The sequence below is a fragment of the Rhyacophila brunnea genome, unplaced genomic scaffold, assembly GCF_057557595.1.
Source record: "Rhyacophila brunnea isolate RB1 unplaced genomic scaffold, BYU_Rbru_1.0 scaffold_116, whole genome shotgun sequence".
NCBI classification, from domain to species: Eukaryota; Metazoa; Arthropoda; class Insecta; order Trichoptera; family Rhyacophilidae; genus Rhyacophila; species Rhyacophila brunnea.
Window position 1 is genome coordinate 944,641 of NW_028232770.1, and position 23,088 is coordinate 967,728.

The following is a 23,088-nucleotide window of genomic DNA, read 5'->3' on the forward strand; positions in this document are numbered from 1 at the left end:
TATAAATAAGAAGATTGTTTTTATAAATATTATGTCAGTATTTATGGTTGAAAGCAATAAAATAAAAACAGAATCATTGTATGATGTAGAAAAACTCAAAAAGACCACAATATTTTTTAAAATATAAATTTGATATAAAGCATGTAAAAAACTAAAAGTCGGCTAAAGTAATACTAGGAGTACTTTTTTTATTTTTAAGAGCAAATTATGCAAAAATAAAAGTTTTAGGTAGATTTTTTTCTTGCTAGGAATATTAATTATACAAATTGATGAATTTTTAGTGTATTTTTGCAGTTTCTACAATCTTTCTTTTATCCCAGCAGTAAAAATTGCAGAGTTATATTTTAAAAATTTCTGTGTGGTCTTGGTGGTTTTTAGAATAGAAATAAATATATTAAAACTTATTAGAAATCTTATTTAAAGCCCACTTATATTTTAATTTATGAAGTACGTAGCTTATTTATATCATTTTCATCTATCGATACGTAGATAGTCGATGAGGAATATTATATAACTCCTATATGCAACTTTTGACACTTTCCCCTGATCTATCTTCATTAACTCATCACCTTCTCCAAATCAATATCCGTTTCAGAGGGTAATTTTTTTTAAAGACTATTATCAAAGGCTTTCTCAAGCTATTATTTATGCAAGTGCCGCAAATTATTTTTTTACCAATGTAATTTATTGATTTGGGATCTATGGTACAAAAAATGCCAATTCAGTTAAATTTTTTGTTATGATTCCTCTTTCATAAATTAAGACAAAGTTATTAGGAAGTTTTAAGGCTATTAAAATATATATCAGCGAAATTTCGAATTATACATTCTTATAGTGCTTTAACTGTTCCAGTGTTTACCGTGAAAATGTCGTTTGTGCTCAACACATCTGGTTCAATATGTATTCAAAAAAAAATAGGTGTAATTTGTGTATTTTTGTAACCACCATAGTCTATTAAAAGGTTTGATAATATTTAAATAATATAAATATTATATGAAAATATTGCCGCCTCATTCAATTTATTAATTTTTGTTTAATAAGTTTTAACACTCAACTCTTTGATGCTTTAAGGAATCTTTCTCTCTTTTTAAAAGAGCATCGATTTATTTAGAACTAATTAAAACTATCATTCAATTTATAATTTAAACCCATTATGCAAAGATTACTTGATATAATGTTATAAGCAAAAAAATGTATTATATATGCTCTCATAACTTTATACACCAGCAGCACAATTTATACGTGAAATATTTAGATCTTTCTTTTATGACCTCATTTTCTCAGTTATGACACTTACAGATTCACTCGGATATATATGAAAACATCAAAACATGCATTATGACGTATATTTTCTACTAACTATGATGATACCCACATGAGTCTATTCTTTTAAGATGTGTCATAATGAGCTTTTCTACATTATTTTTATAATGGGAATACTTTATTGGTATGCTTCCTTAAAAGAATAAATATTTAAAATACAAAAGATTAAAATTTGATTGAAGCGAATTAATATAAATTGAATTAAGAGTTTTATAGGTTTAAACCAAGTAGATTTATATATCTATCACAAAAATTTATTTGGTTTGGATTTTTTACGGTATAAATTTATTGATTAAAATTAATCGATACTATTCTAGATAGGCATTTTATCGAGATACTTAATATACTCATAAGAAAACATGCCCTTATAAATAAATATTAAATAATTTTATTCATAGATATCTTATAAATCCCAAAGGATTTATACTTATAAATATGTTCTGTTTTTATTATTCAAACATAAAAAACGCTTCATAAAATTAATAAAATAAAAACTTCACTTATATAAAATATTTTTACTTTTTAGACATCAAACAAAAAAAAATTAATTTAGATAATATCAAAAAAGAATCTAAAGTTGTCTATTTTTTAACTAAAATTTTAATTACTTAGTAAGCCCCTAAAATGGTTATATATAATGCCTTTATATCGCACAAAATTTTATTGTATACTGTGCCATGCGATATTTTATGCAAATTACCTATAAATTTATGATTAGGAATTTAAATTGCTTTTTAAAAAAATATTAAAGAAGTATTTGTAGTATTTACATTTAGAATATAGTGTAAAATATTTATTAAAAAAAATATTAGGGTCAAATTGTATCTTATTCAATGCATTTAATTTTTGTATTTTGAGATAATATCCATATAAAAAATGGTCAAGAATCAAAGCAGGAAGAAATGATAGACAATAGGCCGCGAATACGATAATAAATATCTTGACAGTGTGGTCTATTTCTTTTTTCTCAAATATATGGAATAAATACCAGGAAAATGTAGAAATTAAATAATTAATGCTGATATAAATATAAACTCTTAGGGCCAGATAAATACATACACTATTTACTTGCAGTTTAAAACATAATAGAATATATAAGACATGTATCTGAAATGCTTTGAAAATATATCAAGCATATACATCAATAAAAAGTATTATATCTATTAAAGAACATCTACATAATACATTGTATAGAATTTATATTGGCGAATAAAAAATTAATTTATTGTTTATTGCCATTTATCATATGATGTAAAATATCTTTTGAAAGGAATATAATTTTACACGCCTAGTATCGATATATATCTAACGTGTAAGAATATCATTTTTTTTATATTTGCTAAACAGATGATTTATATTTTTAGAAAATATCTAAATGCTATTTAGTGCGGAAATTTTAGTTTTATTTATTATAAAAACATATGCTGATATATTCTAGGGATCTTAGTGATAGAGTTTTAAGATTTTATATTTTATAAAATATTAGTGGCAACTCTTGTTATATATATATATATATTATTTTTATTCTGTTTTTATAATAAATTAAAAAAATTTCATATAAAAAATTATCATAATATATATATTTTATATTAGCCAATGTTTTTTGGTTAGGATTTATAAATTCACATATAAATTTTGTAATAATCTATTAAAATGCGTTATAATTTATATTAGCAATAATATACAATAAAGCAAAAAATCAATGTCTAATTTTGTAACTTATTTTAAATTAAATTCACCATGATTGGTAGTTTGTATGGTTCACGCTATAAAAAAATCAAATTTATGATTTAAAATATTTTTTAAAAAACGTTAAAAAAATAAGTAAAAATAAATAAAAAACTTAGATCTAAATTTAAAATTGGATACACAAATCTTGGTATTTATTGTAATATTCGTCTTTTATTTTAAGAATACATATATCAACCCATAACTGAAAATATAAAACGAAATAAAGTATTATTCTTTCACATTGTCATATCTTAATCGATTTATTTTATCTTCACACATCCTACATTGAAAAATGTGTTATTATGATGTTAATTGGTTTAATGTATTAATTAAATTTTACGGCATGATATAAATAATATAATATTTTAGTTTGGGCGAGGGGGTGGTATGGTTGAGTGTTTTACAAGTCGGACTCCAGTGTGAGGGGTCGCGGGTTCCACTTCCACCCACCCCACTAATTTCTGAAACGAATTTACTCATAAGAAAAATACCCAAGGGCGCGGCTAGTGAACAATAAAAGATAAACCATAAAGCATTGACAAGCCATGAGAAATAGGAGGTTGTTGTGTAAGCCGTTGAACTGTGCATCCAGAATGAAAAAGATCCCACACCGTTCAGCAAGGATATAGGTAAGTGTAGAGTGTGGTTGTAGCTTGTAACTCTTAGCGATGAACAGTAGACAGAATCTCATTCCCTCCACATAATGACTGCCGCCTATGAGAAAGGGCCCAATCCACGGTGATTACGTGTGACAATGAGTGCTGGAGGAGTTCCACAGAGAGACGCATCAGTTAAGCAATAGTTCCTATTAGTATAAAGCGAACTTCCTAAAAGTAATAGAAGTAAGACATAAATAAATAAAGTAAATTCGATTAGAATTTTTTAGTTTGGGCGAGTATTAAATAAGAATCAATCAAAAATTTCGAATAAATGAATGACTTAAGATATTTTTTTGCTATATTTAGTCAGAAGTGATTTTTTTCCTGTAAAGTAATGAATGTTTAATGTTATTTTATATGTTTTTTTCTATTTATAATAGCTTGAAAGATAACACTGACATGATAAAGAGGATTAAGTTTTCAAAACCATATTTTCCTTTTAGAAAGAGGAAGATGTAAAATTTCATTACTTTTCTGTGATTTTAGTATAAAAGTGGGAAAATGATCACATATAAATTTTTTTGCTGAACAAAGATTCTATATTGAGTTAAAGATTTGAGAATTATTAGACATATGTATCCTAGATGTTCTAAAAATATTGATATTGGCAATTTTATATTTTATACTAGAAAATTGTGGCCTAACTTAATGTTAAAATATACACAGATTTTAAAAGCCAAAAACACTATATAATACATTTAATACAAGTGTATAAATAACCTTGAATTTATGTAAAGCACATAAAGACTAATATATTATCAATTTAATAAAGGAAATTAAACCATGATATTTTAATATATTATTTTATACAAGTAATAAAAATTTTATTATGCATCAAAAAAAACATTTTTTAGCTAGAATCTCATACACGAAATTTCGTTATTTTTATTGCGAAAAACACAAATTTTATGTTTTAAATCTCATATATATGAATTTTATATATTAAATAAATAAAATATACGATCCCTTCATAATCCTATCAAAATAAATCACTTAATTTCTCTAAAAGGATGCATTAAATCATTATATTGATTAAAAAATTAGATTGATTTCGTTTAAAAAGTTCTTTATATATAAACTTAATTTAATTTCATTCAATGAATATAGATTTATATAAATATGCTTTTTTTATTTTTAAATTACACATAATGTTTTCATATTAAACAAAAATATTCTAAATTTATTTATTATAGGGTGAAATTATTTGTTATGATTTTAGTTTTTGTTCTCAAGCACAACTTGCTTGATCTCTCGTGTGCACAGCGTATTGATACTAGAGGCTATTTGATGTTCTGAAGTCAACTTCGATACCTCTACTCCGTACAAGACATATTAATTTAAGAGTTATTCTAATTCTAATGTCATATTAGATGCCACATTCGGGTGGTTACTTCGAGTTCTTTCAGATATTTTTATGAGATTTCGTTGCTACACCATCCCAAGTTAAACTTTCATATTACGCAACATATAATAATAAAAATCTATAATTCATTGAAACTAATCATATTAGAGTTTTATTATCCTGATTATATCGGGAAGTGTTGATATAATATAAACCACAAAATAGACTCTATTCACAAATGATTATTATTTCTATAACACCAAAAAACCATAATATGAACCCTATCTTTTTTAAAAAGAGCATTTTTTATAAAAAATTATTTTAATGTTGTAATTATAGTTTTAGATACATGTCATATTTGCATCTTGATATCTAAAAAATTATCATTATAATTTAACAAATATTTTTATTTTGACATTTTGTATCATTAATTAAGCAACATTATATTGATTCCTTTATTCTTATATATAGCAGTGTACTTGCTTGTATTTTACCACACATTAAATATTTTGTGATCATAAATTTCATTTAAAAATCAAATCTATAATTTTTTGAAATTGTAATGCATTGTCTGAACATATTTTCTTGTGCGATACATATCATTATAAATCCTCGTGTTGCTTTTGGTCTCATAATTATTTTCACTTCCTATTCTACATCTTAAAATTTAAACTTCTAAAAATTAAAAATAAACGAATTAGGATATATATAAAATCCTTACACTACTTATGCTTAGATAAAACACATAATAATTTTCAAAATTGCAAAGAACCCTGATCCTCATTAAGAACAGGATTTTTTTGAACATTTGTTCATTTAAATAATTAATTGAATCCATTGTTCATTTATTAGAAGTTTAGTTCTGCTTATAGATCTGTTTTGTATAGCTAGATACTACAATGCTCCTGTCGGTCATCTTTTAACTATGGATTCATATTTGATATTTATTTTTAAGATAGAAACCCATTTTAATCAATCTTTATAATTTAATTTACATATGAGCAAAACTTTACATGTAAGGCTTAAAAATATCTTTTTATCTGTCATATTGTCCGATAAAAGTCGCTTGGTTTAGATTACTAAACAGAAATTTCAAACCACCTTTATTTCTTATTTTCTTCTGACAGAAACAAATAAATGTTATTTATTCAATGTACATGAGCCGATTATATCTTAAATCTTGTGTTATTATTCAATATATGTAAAATATTCAAGATTTTTATACTGATCAAAGAAACGTATTTCATTTATAACTTTATCCCAGCATCTTATCTAATAATAGATTACAACCCAATATTGATCCAGTATGTATGATTTTAGTGTATCTCCCCCCGTATCTCCATGGACATTAGACCAATCTATTTTCAGTTTAGCAGATATTCCATTTCTTTAAACATAATATTTCACCCATTTATAAACATATGAATAGAAAAAACATCTAGAAACTTCTTGGCCCGAATTTTAATGCCATGCATATTCTAGAAATTGTTCGTATTATAAATTGCGATTTTTCATGATAGCATGCCAAAAAATTATTTTCTCGATTATATAATTTTCGTCTATTGCAGAAAAATTATGAGATGATTTTTTTTTAATTTTAAATTCTAAAAGAATATGTAATTTAAACTATTCATATTTTAAATATAAACTGAATATTAGAAATAAATATAAAATAATAAATTACAAATTCTTAATCGAAATATATTACTATGATTTAAAAAATCATACTTGCTAAATTTAAATCATAAAGTTTTATAATGAAGTAGTAATTAATAAAAAAAACCATTAAAATACATATACATGGTTTAAAAAAAGAATAAGAGTATTCATTAAATCTAATAGTTTTTAATCAAAAATATCGTTTTCTCAATAAGAAAAAACCAAAATGTAAGTGGCCTTTATATTGTATATTAGTAAAAATGGCACCACGTGAATCTATAATTCTTTGCGCACGTATATTGAATTAAATAAATTTTTGTATTTGTAATACTTTGTGACTTATTGATCATAAAAACTTAAATTAACATATAAAATATTTTATTCGCAATGTATGTAACACTTTAGATACTTTTATAGATTTTATTAAAATTAAAAACCTTTTAGTTATACATTTATAGTTATATCTAATAATTATCATCATAAGCCGAATCGAATATAAAATTTTATAAAAATTGCGTTTAATATTGCTTGGAATAATTTTAGTAACTTCATTAACACATATTATCATTTATATAAAATTTGTGCTCAAACAATTTTGAGATGCTACTATAGTTTCCCCATTATAAATATAAGAAATCTATCATTTTATTATGCTTTTATTAAATTGCCAGATATATAGTAAACGGTAAAAATATTCAATTTATACAAAACAGCTATATTGTATTGAAATGTATTAATTCATTTTTTCTTCTTTCCAAAGCATTAATTCATTTGAAAAAGATCTATAAAATATATAATATGGCTGAAAACTCGATGATGAAATCAATTTTTATATATAAAGACAGAAATAATTTACTTTAGCCTATTTTTATTTCTTATTTTATATATTTCTAAAGCAGAATTCACTGAAAATCACCAGTAATATTAAAAAATCTAAATATTCCGTAATCATTCATCTATGTTTCATTTTTTATACATAATTTATTTTGATTATTTTATTTTTATACTGTTATATGCTGATATTGGATCTGTAATGTTTGAACGATACAAAATACCACTGTGATTTTTTTATACTGTATAATCGACATTTTTTGCAAAAATAGTGTTTTGAATATTATGTGTAGAAGTAACATCGCCCAATCTTCTTTTTTACATTAAGTTACGCTGTAAGTATTTATAATGTTTTTTAGTGTCTCACAAACGAATTAAGTTAAACATAAAGGTCAAATAATTGAATCACATAAAATCTATACATTAGTATAAAGTCAGCAACATTAAGTTTTTTGATCTCTGGGCTAAATTTATAGTTATAATTTCAGTTTTTGTTATCTGGCATAACTTGCTTGTCCTCTAATGCGCAAAGCGTCAGTATACTTTAGGTTAGCTTCTTCTCTCCGCAGTCTTTTTTAATGCCTCGTCACCCTTCGTGACCTATTATTTCAAGGGTTTTTCTCAATCCTAAGGTTTGTATATATGTCTCGGACTAATACGTGACATCTATTCCATCAGGTGCCTTTTATGATATCGTGTCACCACACCGTCCCATGTTATAAAAACAGCAATATTATATAAATACTTAATATTATTAATAAATAAATTCATCTAAGTTTCAAGAGCTGTAGGTAATACAAATAATCTATATGTTTCTATTATATGTTACTAAGACTTCTTTTAAAATATGAGTTAAAAATATTAAAAAAAAATACACGTATGCATTGTTAGAAGAACCATTCCAAAAATACTATTGATGATATAAATATTTTCTTTATAAATGCTAGGCTCAGCATTTTTTTAGACCGAATGTTAGGTAAATTTAAATAACATACTAAACGCGTTTTTGGCTTTATAGAAAATAAATTTACCTACATTGGTATTTGAATTTGAATTTAATATAATGTGAAAAGTTTAATCATCATAAAGTTTTTATTTATAGTATAATTGCGTATATTTTTGCAATTAAATTAATTATAGAACACAATAAAGACGTTCTACGTTTAAGATGCACTATTAAAAAAGACCTTTATTTTATGGAAATCCTAGAACTCATAAAAAACGAATTTTAATTTAAATAATTTATGCTAGAAATTTTTATTTTTCTGCTGATGTGTTAAATTCCTTTTAGAGTTTAGAGCACAATCTTAAGATTTCACATAGTTTTAAAGAAAAATACTGTGTATACTCCTCTTATTATTAAATGTCGACAGAAAGTAATACGATGTTCTTGCTTGTTTTGATTCAGTCGGTTTCTATTTTAAAAACCTAAAACGGTGAATATACTCGCTGGATATTCACTAAAAATAATGAAAATAAAATATCACAAAATATAATTGATTTGAAAAATGATAATTTTATTTATTAGAAATATATAAACAAAATACACCATGTGTCATAATATAGTAAATATATGTTGTGCGCGCCTAAAATCGAATTTATATTTAATTGTCATATCACATTATTTAAGGCTTTTTTAAGATCTTAATCATATAACAATTGAGAAAGGCATGATAAATTCGCAATATTTATAATTGGTGTATTATTCTTGAAAAGTATAGCTTGTATATATTAAAAAATAATTTGAAGATTTTCTAAATGTAACTTTGTTCTATTTGCTTTAATTATAATATTTTTGAACATATAATGGTTTATTTTACACTAAAAACACGTTATTTATAATAATTTCATTATATGAAACAAAGATATGTATTATAAATAATTTTATTTGTTATTTGTGTATCATCTAAACTATTTTTGTATATTTTCTGCACAAAAAGAAATAATTATTAACGCACTATTACTTATATTGTACTTTTTGACATCTTACATACACATCGAAGGTTATAAATAAATGTGAAACCTAATATACACATTTACTAATCTTATAAATAATATAGCATATGTAAAAAAGTATGTTTATTTTTGTATCATTAATATTGCAATTTTAGATATTACATTATAGGAACATGAATGTTTCACTAGAACATTTTAGCTACTTCTTGGTTATATAATCATTACTTGCATATTCTTCAGTACCTCATTATGCATTAGATCTATTAGTTAACATGATTTATTCGATAAGAATAATACTTTATAGATTTTTTTGCTCATAGCAGATGTGAATAAAAAAATTGCTAGGCATTAGACTATAACATTCATCCGTTAATAAGTAAAATATTTTGAATTCATTTTTTTTCTTATACTAAATTTGTTAAAAATTTTTATTCTACTCATCTTCACACTTCAAAAAAAAATTATAATATATTTTATTCATAAAAGGCCTAAAATATTCTAAAAAAGTATGTTGTTGATAGCTGTTTAAAGTATTTAAAAAACACAGGAAGAGCATTTTTTTCTGTGAAAAAGTAACGCTAATTTATTTTTTTATGCTAAGTTTGCACCATAATATCTGATTAGATGGATTAATTTAGCGAATCTCAAATAAAAAGATTCGATTGTACATATAAAATCAAAACAAAAAAAAAGTTTACAAAATGAATTCAATATTTTTTTTTCAAATTTAATATAATATTCAATTATTTTTTTACAGGATAATAATTTATAGAATTGTACATAAAGTTATAATGAATATTTGCATGGTAAGATATCATATTTAATGAGGATATTAATGAAAGTTCTAATTAAACTTGATCAGTTAATCAAAAAAGGTACTATTATTTAAAAATTCTATAAATAGAACAGAAATATAATATGTGAAACAACTGATAAGCAAGATTTGTTGATACGATAAATTATTTGGCTGTAAAAACTCAATTGCTATTCCCTCTTAATAACGCTAAAGAATCAATACTTTTATAGTTCTTATATTTATTTATATATATAATTATATTTTAAGATGCATTAATACCACATTGTTTCAGTCATGACAGTTTAGTTTGTAAAACACATATTTTTTATCCAATAACTATAATTATATGGATGTTTTTATTTTTAACTGTAATCATGTTACATCGAAATAACCTTTAATGGAAAAATCATATATTTCTATCTTAAAGTATCTTTTAGCTTATAAAAGATTAGTTTATAATCTAAAAACTTAGGAAAGCAAAATTTATAATTTGCTTTTTTGATAATTTAATTTCGAAAGTTCGTATATGTATTTTTAACATGTATATTAAAAGTACATCAAATGATAAAGATATGCGCATCAATTTCTTTATATTTTTTGGCGATCATAAATTATTAATAATTAAAGTATCAAAATATTCTAAATACCATTTGGATAATAAATTTATTCGCACATATTATGTTTTTTGGGATAAGAAAAATATTTTCTTATCATAATGCGCCAAGCAAAATAGAGTCTTGTTAACTTCATATGTAAATAATGCTTCTAATTAAAAATAATTCACTAACTATCAATAAGGGGTAAAAAATACAGTGCTATTTAATATGCTTATTTGCACGATCTATAAGTTTCATAAATTTTACTTTATTAAAAAAAAACAAAAGAAAACCTTTGATTATTCTGTTTTTATTATAAATGATATTCATTTTTCTTTCCGTTGATTATCAATTTTACTTGGTCGATATTTAGAATCAGCATTTAAAATAAAATATATATTTTGAAACTATTTTTGTCTAAATATTATCAGAGAAAGATACAAATTTCTGAATAGAATAAATATGAGTTATAAATGTTTAAATCATGCTTGGTAACTTTTGACATTTCTTATATTAAATATTTTTATATGTATCCATGAAAACTGTTCTTTACTTCTGCTTCGCTTTTCATATATAAAGGCCAAATCTCAGTTTTAGATAGCGATTCTTGTTTTCGGGCTGTATTCGAAAAACTTTAGAATACAATGACATGAAATTAATTATATTTTCTAATGCTTGATAATCTTATGATTAGGAAAACCCATGAATTAATAGGTCTCGAAAGAAGGAGGGGTATGGAAGAAGACTTTGGAGAGGAGAAAATAACCGAAAGTATAAATACGCTGTGTGTACAGAGAACCAAGCAAGCTGTGCCTGAGAACAAAAACTAAAATTACGACTATAAATATGGCCCGTAAATAAAAAAATAAATAAAATATAAATTATATTAAAAAATCACGTAAAAAATCACGTAAACAATCAATTAAAAAAGATATATGTAAAGAAAATTCTTCCCTATAGATTTAAACCCATAAGCGCTATATTCTATATGTAAGCATTAAAAAAGATCATACATAAATGGCTGTACTGTATTTATACATGTATTTTAGTATATAATGTATAGAATAGTGAAATTGAAATATAAGTGCTATTTTTTTTAAATAGCAGCAAAAATGGCTTTTTAATGTTTATTGATCATTTGGTTTTTTTTTTTGGAAAACACGTTTAAATTGAGTTCCTAACAAAAAATATATATATATATCCATTTTTACTGCCTTTCTTGATGAACAGAATTAGAAAAGGTAATGCTAGAAGCTATAAATAGTTAAGTATTCCGCAAAAAACATTTTTATAAAATAAAACGAGTTTTCACAAAAATTGTGTATTTTTTTTGCAAAAAACAAAAAAATATCAAATCGATTTTTTATTAATTTATTACACAGATTATTCTATATATATGAGTTATTTTGATTAAAAAACTGTAATAAGATATTGTATTGTCTTGGTTGAATTCTAGCTGACAGAAGTTTCATATTACGGCCTCGAATATAAGTTATACGTAAAACACACGGAAAGTGCTATCTACTAAAATAGAATTCATAAAGGTTTTATCAATAAAAATTAGCAAAAATATGGGGAAATTCCAAAACAAATACTTTACAATTCTATAAACACATAAATAATTTTATTTAAATATGCTATGAAAGAAAGTTCTATATTTTCATATTATGATTTGCATGTGTTTGATAGTATAATTTGTAAATAATTTTAAGATGAAATTAAATATTATAGAATTTAATTTAGCTTTTTAACACAAAATTATGGCGCCTACCATAATTTCAATTCTAAATATTCATGTAAGATTTTATTGTTTTATCTAGCATAGATGTAATTTGCCTGTTTTCTATTAATTAAATTTGTATTCTTTCATTTTTTGGGGGGGGGGTACGGTGATGCAGTTGGTTAAAAAGAGCTTTTTGCGTTATGAATGTTCAAACCGCAACCCAATCCGAATGTCATATGTGTTTAATCAAATCGAGAAATACCTATAAGGAGTTGTTCGGTCAAACTAGAAAGTAAAACCCAAACGAGAGTGACAAACCGGAATAAAATAGGAGGTTTAATTACAAGGCGCGATTACGTGCGCGAATATTAGATGAAGACTATTCGTTTCTGCAAGTATATATATAAGTGTTGAATGTAACAGCATAATTAACCTGTGAAGAAAAATATATAAAATCAGATTCCTTCTCCATATCAACCAAACCAGGTAAAAAACGTCTAATCCGCGGATATCAAACTGATAATAGAAGATGTATAGAAACACATGCAAGTAGGTGGGGGAAGCAAAAGTTTCTGTTATTCATAAGAAAACCCCATAAACGTGGAATATAATGGTAGATCAATAAAAAATAAGAAAATTTGTGATACATTTATAAAAAATCCACTGTTTTGCATATGTAATACTAACATGTGAAATACAAAAATGGATTTTATATTTTATAAATCAATTTAACTTTATAGTTTAAAATGCAACACAATGTTATAATACATATGATGTGAGCTCTGCTTTAAGCGCTCCATTTAGTTGTTCACTATCCCTGTTGTATAAAAATCAAAGTAGACTATCTAAACATATTCTTAGTCCTACTGACTAAACGATAATCTTACTTTTATCGTAATTTTTAATAATATTAAACCAATTTCAATTAACTTTATAGATGATAGAGCATAAAAAATTTAGTAAATTCACCAAAGACGTCTAAGAACTTCTATATAAATCGCATAAAAATAAGTCCATCCGCAACATGAATAAATTAAGAGGATTTCAAAATGATCAAGCTCAAAAAATAAATTTTAAAGGACTTAAGTATGACATAAATTAATTGAAATGTTTTTAAGCTAAAAATTATACTTTTAACAAATCTACAGAAATCTAATTCTCAAAAATATATATGGAATGCATAAAGTATACAGATCTGATATTAAAAATATTTAAATTTGAAAATTTAAATCATGGAATGATTATCTTATTACATATAAAATATAACAAAAACTGCCAAAATATATGAAATTCACCTTTAAAAAAGATTAAAGAACAATTATTTATTATAGACAATGGTGCAAAAAATAAAGATTGTGCTAGCTTTGAGAAGAATAATTTGTAACTAAAGTATAGTTTGTGTTTTGAGCAATTTAAAAACATATACTATAAATTTTACTAAAATGATTTTTATGCATGTAATATACATAATATTATAGCCTTAAACTTTTCATCGTTTTTTATTCAAGTATTACAAATATCATATACATTTATTTTCATATAAATGCAGAAATTTTTAAAAGCATTTCTAAAACTATCTTTGTTTATTAAATTACAATGATGCTCTGAAAACGAACATCAAAAAATTTATTCATACTTCAAAAACACAAAATAAATTTGCTTTAACTAAATTTAATTTTATCATTATATGCATGATTATAATTTTAACTAAATTTAGTTTTCAAAATAACTATATTTTTTTAAAAAAGATTTTTTATTTATTGAAATAGCTATTTACAAATTTATTTTTTATTAACAGAAATACTAACCAAAACATTAATCTCAGATAAAATGAAGTTTTGATAAATCTATTAAATTTAAATTGGCGTAGAAATTTAAAGCATAACTTTATTCAAAAAAAGAAATTTAGGTCTTAGCCATGAAAATATGAGAAAATAAATCAAAACAACTCTTTTCTATAGATAAAAAAACCTGTATTTTTTGGCTCTTTTTAATTTATTATATATTTTTGTGTAAAAAGACAAAAAAACATATCCTTATTAAAAATCCAAACATTCATAATAATACATGATACTGGAGAGAGTATAAAATAAAAGAATATCATATAATAAGTGCTGACATAATTTAGAATAAACACAGATAATTTATATAATAGAAATTTGGCTTAGTCTTTGAAATCTTAATTTTTGGGCTAAAATGTTTTTAACTAAAATAGTAATACATTTATATGTAGTTTAATATATATTCTGGCAATTTTTTTTTTCGAAATATAAAAGAAACATATTATTGAAACAATAATCATTAAATTTGTTATACATTTATTAAAACTTCTATATATTTCTTTAAAAGATTTTTATCATCAAGATCATGACGTCACATATTTTCTTGCTGAAGTTATAATCTTAGCAGGGCTTTGATTCAAAATTCATACTTTATCTTTTAGTCTGGTGTCGAATAAATGAATTTTCGCTAAAATTTTAGTTTCGTGATCAAAAATGAAACTATTATTTTTGCAATGTTATAAACCAAATAAATCATTTCTTTAAAATTTAATCTAGTAAAATCGATGATGTTATTGTAAGAAATAAAATTAGAACATTAAAAAATGCAAATTTAGCTTATTCGTAATTTATTGGCATTTTTAAGAACATTATTCAATCTAATTTCTGCAATGAATTCCATTTTTTTGTATATTGTATTTAGATTTCAAATATTTATCGATAAAAAAAATGATTTGTAATGCAAACCTGCAATTTATATTCCAATGAAAATCATATTAAATGCACTAATACCACAAATTTTTTTTAGAACAAGTTTTAATTTTTTGTACGAATAAAATCCTAAAGAATTATATAAACCCTAGCGTAAAGAATTAATGTACAGACCAGAAATTATAAGAAAATCAAAAAAACCGAAAGAATTTTTTCCGAGTTTATGTAGATTATCTTTTTAGAATCACATGGTATTTAATAAATTGAATTGATATCTTCTATAAAAAATTAATATTTTTTTTGCAAGATGTCCCAAAAATAAGGAATCATTTTTTAAAGTTAAGAGATACTATCTTTCGTAGATAAAAGACAAAACTTACATATACATATTTAGAAGGACATCATAGCTTTATGCAGTAAAAATCATGTAGTTTTATATATTTTACAGCGATACTAGTCTATTTTGCCTTTAGGAACAACAAAACATGTTTTGTAAATTTTAATACATTACCAATATGAAAATAGCACTCGAAAAATTATAATATTTATTTTCTATGGCTATATTAATTGCGATTCGTATACATAGATTTTAATTATTGCAAAACTCACTAACAGGCTGTTTTCATGTAAATTAATTTGGAAAATTTTATTTATGGATTATTTTAAACATAAATATTGAAAAAAGTCAATCTTTCGTTATTATTAGTCATTAAATGAAAAAATTGAATCTTATACATGTGAAAAATTAAAATATATATTTCTGCTGTTTCTATAGCTTTTAATTCTTTTTTTGAGATGTAGTTATGTGTGATTTCAATTTCTGATAAATAGATGCTCGATATTCAGAAATACTAATATAAAACAAATGAACTATCAACAACGTGAATGTTGCATCACGAATAAAACGAGTTGTAGAAATTGTTTCTGCGCATAGATAAATTTAAACCAGTCTACAGACTACTTTTTTAAAAATGAAAATCTTACAAAAAGCTGTAAATAATTTTTTTAAAATCAAGGTTTAATTTGCTCTTGAATATCGGATTTACGTTTTATTTGAGTTATACATACTTTTTCATGGATGTCTTTTTTATGTATCAATGCAAAATAAATTAAATTATTTGAATTCTAAGTTCTTGCATAGCTGTACCGCTGTAATTGTTAATTTAAGATTAATATTACATTCTACGTGATTTTTAAACAAATAATCTCAACACAGAAACCAATTAAATTATAAGAAAGATGCGTGTCGGTGGATACTCTTTAATTTCAAAACATGCAAAAAAGAGCAAAAATACAATTATCATAAAATTTTTTATTTAATACAAAATCAAGCAGTCCTGTCTAAAAAAATGCAATTGAAAAAATACTATAATACGTTGTGTTTACTGTGTTTTTCTATTTTAAAAAATAATATTGTCAATTACTTTATAATAAATCTACTAATTTATTATTTATGATTCACTTTTTTATGATCATTTTTATTTGTTGACATATAATTTCAAAGTACTATTAGATTTATATTTTTGAAAATATAGATCATAAGCATACTTTCATTTGTTAATAAAAGATTCAAGAGTTTTTACAAAAAAATATTTTTGGTTTTGCAAATATTTGTTTTTGACCTTCCGAAAATGTTTTTTTGGTTTTTGATTTTAAGATTTTATTACAAAACTAATCTATTGTTTTTTCATAGTTATTAAATTAATTTATGCCTTTTAAATATTTTATTTCCTTAAACATGATATAACTAATTAGCCTCGAATTTAGAAACAAATTTAACGTGATTAGAAGCTTTAAATGTAAGAAATTTGCTATTGAATTCAAATTATTTCCAACACAATAAATTTGTTTGAATATCGTCAATTTAATTCTTACTTTATAAACATGGATATCTGTTTTTTTATTCCTATTAAATTTAACTTCTTTTATAAAAAAACAAATTTATTTTGATTTTGACCCTTATGGCATATATACCATTTTTTACTAGCAATATGATCCTTTAAAATTTATGCTTGATTAAAAATTTAAAATGTATATTAAAGAATTCAAAACAGATGAACATAAAAATCTGAGCATAAGAGAAAACTTAAATACAAAAACCTTTCTAAAACATAAAGTCACATTATAAGTTTTAAGCTTAAAAAAACTTATGAAAAAATATGCGCTTATTGTATAAATTAGATAATTCAAATCATTATTTTTATAGAACATTAAAAAATTTATGAACGATGTATACTTTTGAGGACATGATAAACTAGCTTATTAGAGTAAATTAAAGGTTTTTATTTTTTTAATCTGTATGTAACTCATTCATATGCTCATCGGAAAATTCTAAATTACGATCCATAAAAGTACTTCTTTGATTTAAAAATTGTTTTAAACCACTTCCAAATAAAAAATAATCGATTAATTGCACAATAATATAGAAAAATGGTACAGAAAAAATTATAATCAGATGCAAAGCAATTTGAGAATCTTGTGACAAAATTTGTAGAATTGAAGGTGTCATATATATTTGAATAATGATAAACGTCATATGTGTTATACTGCCATATTTATAATATTTATTTTCATCATCTTCTTTTTTACCTATAAATACAACTATAAAAATAGAAATCAACATAGAAATTGATATATATTTCATGCAAGCTGGAACTTCTCCGGGACCGATTAGTATGATAGTTGTAAAGGAAAAATATACCACAACACCTTCCCCCATCGCCTTTTGAATCATTCGTACGGTATAAGCTCGTATCTGTCTTGAATTTGCTCCCAGAATATTATGACGTCTATACATTATGTCTTTTTGGAAAAAAAAGCATCTTAAAGTCATTAGTGTAGCCTGAATCAAAAAAAGTAAAAATTGTATAGCGGAGATAGGAAAGTGACTAAATATACTCACTTGATAGGATTTTCTTAATAATAATTGAAATGAGAATATGTAATAAATGTAAACTTGGCCTATATCGTCGAATAATGTTACTCTAAATATTGCGAAAACTGTATACATAAAATTCCAGCTAGTTGAATAGCTAATAGGTTGAATATAGGGATAAGCCTTTGTGTTCCTAAGTATATGAAAATTTTTATGCAATATTATTCCTTCAAGTATGATATAAAAAATACTAGTTAATAAGAAAAAGGCAATTCCTACTTTTCTATTTTCAAATATCCTATACATTATTTTATTCTTTTAGTTTTTGCATTATTTTATTTTTAATGCTTTGCGAACGTTCTACGCCCATAAAAAATACTATTTAGGCATTTAGATCTGACATTATCTTACTTTGTTAGATTTATATGTGCATTTTTTTGTCAATGACTTGCAAATACTTTTTTTGTACACGTGAATTATTTTAAAAAAATAAAGCTGTGAAAAAAAAAGTCACCTTTTATAATTATGAAATATTTTGTTTTTTTATTAAGCCTATGCATCATAAATAATAAAATAACTTCACATTCTACTACCTACTTTTATAAAAGACTGAAATATTAAAGAGATGGATATTTAGTGTGCGTAATTTGTTTAAGTACATTAAAAAACATTTTCATGTGTTTATTCTAACAGGAAAAAGCCCAATTGCTTATGTATATATATTATATTGCTTCACAACTTTTTAGTTTACAGTGACTTTATTACAAACAATCTTTTAAGTTATTTTTATAAACAATTCATTTTATTAGAATGGTAAATATGTGATTTTATTTTTACGAAATCTTAATTTTCACCATTTTCTAATTTTTTATTTCTCACGACCTGCAAGCACCTACATTTAAGCGTACTTTATCGCCAAAATGATATTTTGCCCTGCCTATATGAAAATTATCTAGAAATATTGTAAAAAATACTTTTCTAGCAGTTTTTATGTAATTAATAATGAAATCAAGGAATTATTAGAAATTATATAACACTATCTTGATGCCCCTATTTTCTAAAATTCAATCAATAATTTTTCCCACCCGCAAATATATTTTTACCGATTTGAATGGCCACAATCTCTTTGTGGTAAATTACTTTTTTTAACGACTGAAGATATTTTTGACCTTATTTTATTCATTGGATAAAATTGTTGACCCATGACTTTTTTATTTATAAACTAATAAAATCAGACTTCATTTGAATCATACCTTTTTACAATCCACTTATAATAATTTGTTATATTTTTTTCAAGATTTGTAGGTAAGAATATAATTATGATTTTATTAAAATATTTTCAGCTTAAAGAAAATGTAACATCCCGTTATAGAACCTCAGAAAGTATTATTTCAGACTATTTATATTTACACTTATAATGAAGTTTTCTCCTCTATACAATGGATTAAAAATGCGTTTAAAAATTTATTACTATATTATTGTATTTTGAAGTAAAATATTGATAATTTTAATCTATCGTTTTTATTCAAAAACATTCTAAAACTTAAATTAATCATTCTCTAAGTGTAAATTCATTCGATATCTCTTTTTTCTCATAACCTTTTATTATTTATTTATTAATGACGTAGATTTTAGATATAAAAACAACACGGAAAGATAAGCCAGCATTATATTTATATATGTTTTTTTGGTTAAAAGGAAAATTAAAAGAATAAAAAACCTTTTTGATTGAAATTTATGCTACAAGCCTGACAGACAAAGACGAGGGTGTTGATGGTCGGGAGTTTTTAATAATTGATCGATAATGAAAAACTGAAATGTATGGAATCAATTTATTGTCAACTAAAGAGCATTAGTAAGAAAAAAAACTGGTAATAAATCTGGTCTAGCTGCTAAGAATACAGTAAAACACTATTAGGCCGACTCATAGTAAATGAAAGGGTCAGGATATAAATTTTCTTTTGATTGGGATGCAAAAACAAATTCCAAGATAATCATGCTCAAACATAGAATTATAAAGTAAATATTGGCATCATGGAGATGTTTCCCGTAGCGGTGGCTTATTTTTTGTTGTCAACACCGATAATATTTTTCTGATAAGTGACTAAAAAAATTCATATAAATTTCGTCACAATTTTCTAGTGAATTTAACGTATTTTATATAACTTATGCTAATTTTTTATGTCTGAAATCATTTTAAACTGAAATTATGCAATCATTAGTATATGTAAAAATAGATAAACACCCTATTTCATCAAAAAAAGGAGATAACAAAGGTTATACTAAGGTATGCATTTATATTTTTCGTACTAAGTATGTAGATTAGAAACGAAGCGTTGTAAATAGACGCTTAAAGCGATTTTGTAGAATATTAAAAGACGATGATCAGTGAATTTTTGGTTAACTTTTGTCTATTATGTATAATAATCTTAGAATATTAAATGCACATAAAAAAACCAGCATACGCATGACTATTTATATTGTTTTAAACATTAAAACTTATGATCATTTTTTATTCGAAAATAACTGATTACAACTCACTAACTAGATATACATATGACCGCATCGATTTTTACAAATTATTATACTCTTTGTTGTTCATAAGCACACAATAAGTTGCAGTATAATCTGCCGCCAGTAAATAAAGTTTATAAAATATTAGTATTAGATCATATAAAATATTATTGTAGATCCTAATTTTTACAATAATTTAATAATTTGTCATCTCCATTTTAGATTTTTTAAATACATCAACTATTTCAGATATAAGTATTCATGCGTACATCTGGGGAATTGACCGTGAGGTTTTATAATATTCTGGTGTAAGAATAATGAGTAGAGCAAATATTAGACGTTAGATTTTTTCGAATGAATTATTATTGGATTGATTACTCTATACGCATAACATTCTTAGATACCATATTGCATATTCGAGCCACTCAGGGGCATAGAGCAAAAGGACTAGAAATTCAATAAACGATATAATATAACAGTTTTTATATAAAAATACTATTGATCATTGTGTAAAACATAATGGATAGGTTCTTGACGGGATGTTCAAGCAAAAAAATTGGTATTTATGTTTTATATATTTCAGAAGGCGCCGAAACTAGTTTAAGAAAGACATTAAAACTACCAACCTTATATTTATAATTACTATTATCGACTTTCAAGCATATTTAAAATTATTGGAATATAATTTAAAAAAATATAGAAACATTTATTTATTGTGTTTATTAAATTCTTTAATAATAAAATTTACAATTGTGCTGATTTAATACATCATTAAATAAGAAATGATAAAAAAATTCTCTTGTGAATAAATAATTGATTATTAATAATACCGAACTAAAAGATCGTATAAGGTGAATAATGGGTTCAAAAGACTCCTTATTTTTATATATACGTATTTTTTAAGGTTTTGTTAAGTGAAAAGAAGTGCTTAGTGGGCAGGATTGCGAGTTAAAACGTATATATATATGACAAAAGCTAGTTTAACCTTACATTAATAGTGGAAATATTATGATTAGTTGTTTTGCGTCAGCAAAACGAAATAAAAATGATAAAAGAATCATGCAAAATCCAATATAATATAATAATACACTTATTTAAATTATTTTGGTATTTTATATAGTTATAAGAAAATAATCTTATTTTCATGAACCATAAATATGTGATTTCATATAACATATGATGATATTTAGCAATCATATTTATTCTGATCTTTTCTATATGTAGAGATGTAAGAATCTATGTTTAAAATGTGCAATGAATTATACCCGAGCTTTTACAGCATTATATTTTAATGGATACAATAAGTAAAATTATTATGTATTATAACTTCTGGTGTGAGTCATAATATTATTTCACATAAAAATTTGTCTAAAATTGCAGTCAAATTGACAAATAGGAAAACAAATATTTTTTAATAAGTCATGTTACACACACCAATACAAAAAATTTATGTTTTTATTAAATATTTATTATTATATGTATTTTTATGCTAAATCATGTTTAGAATGGTTATTTTGGGTCTATTTTATATCTATTTTGTACAAAAAACGAAATCTGTTAGGCAAATTTATTGTATTAACTATTTATTCCACACTATAGTTTGCTTTCAGAGAACAAAAATAAAAAAAATATATAAAAATCCAGGAAAAATATTTGTGAACGAAATCCCATAAAACCAAGTATTTTTTCAAACACAAGCAATTTATTACAAGAGCTTTTTAGATTACACATTAGATCATAAAAGCGCCTATTTACTAATTTTATAGCCAAGTGGCTTATTCTATTCGTATCTATTTTTGCCCCTCTTTTTAACTTATAATATATAAAATAAATTTTTTATTATATTTAATTATGCATATAATTTTTAATATACAATGGAGTTTATTTATTTGACATCTTTTGTATATTGTCTCTTGCTATATACAGATTTTAATTTTGATTTATTTTATTATACTGCAGATATTTATATCATTTTAAAAACATGATGTCTGGAGCACTGCATGAATAAGAAAAGTAATTCAAAAATAAAAATATAGTTATAAATAAGATACTTGATTTTTATCACTTACGACCTTTTATCTTGGATTCCTACAGTATTCAATGGATAAATTTTATAAGAGGCTACTAATTTTGTTCATTAAATCAATATAAAAAAGCTTTAAGTTTCTCGGATGATTCATAACATTTTATCAATTCATAAATACCTTATGTGGATGGTATAGATCTTAAATAGGCTTTCCATTAGCAAGGATATATATTATCTGGTGCTAGAATATACGCGAATTTAATTTTTTTAAAATATTAACGAGTCATCATTCGTTTTACATAATTTCGCAAAGTCTGCCTTGGATTGTGAACTGAAACGTTATTTT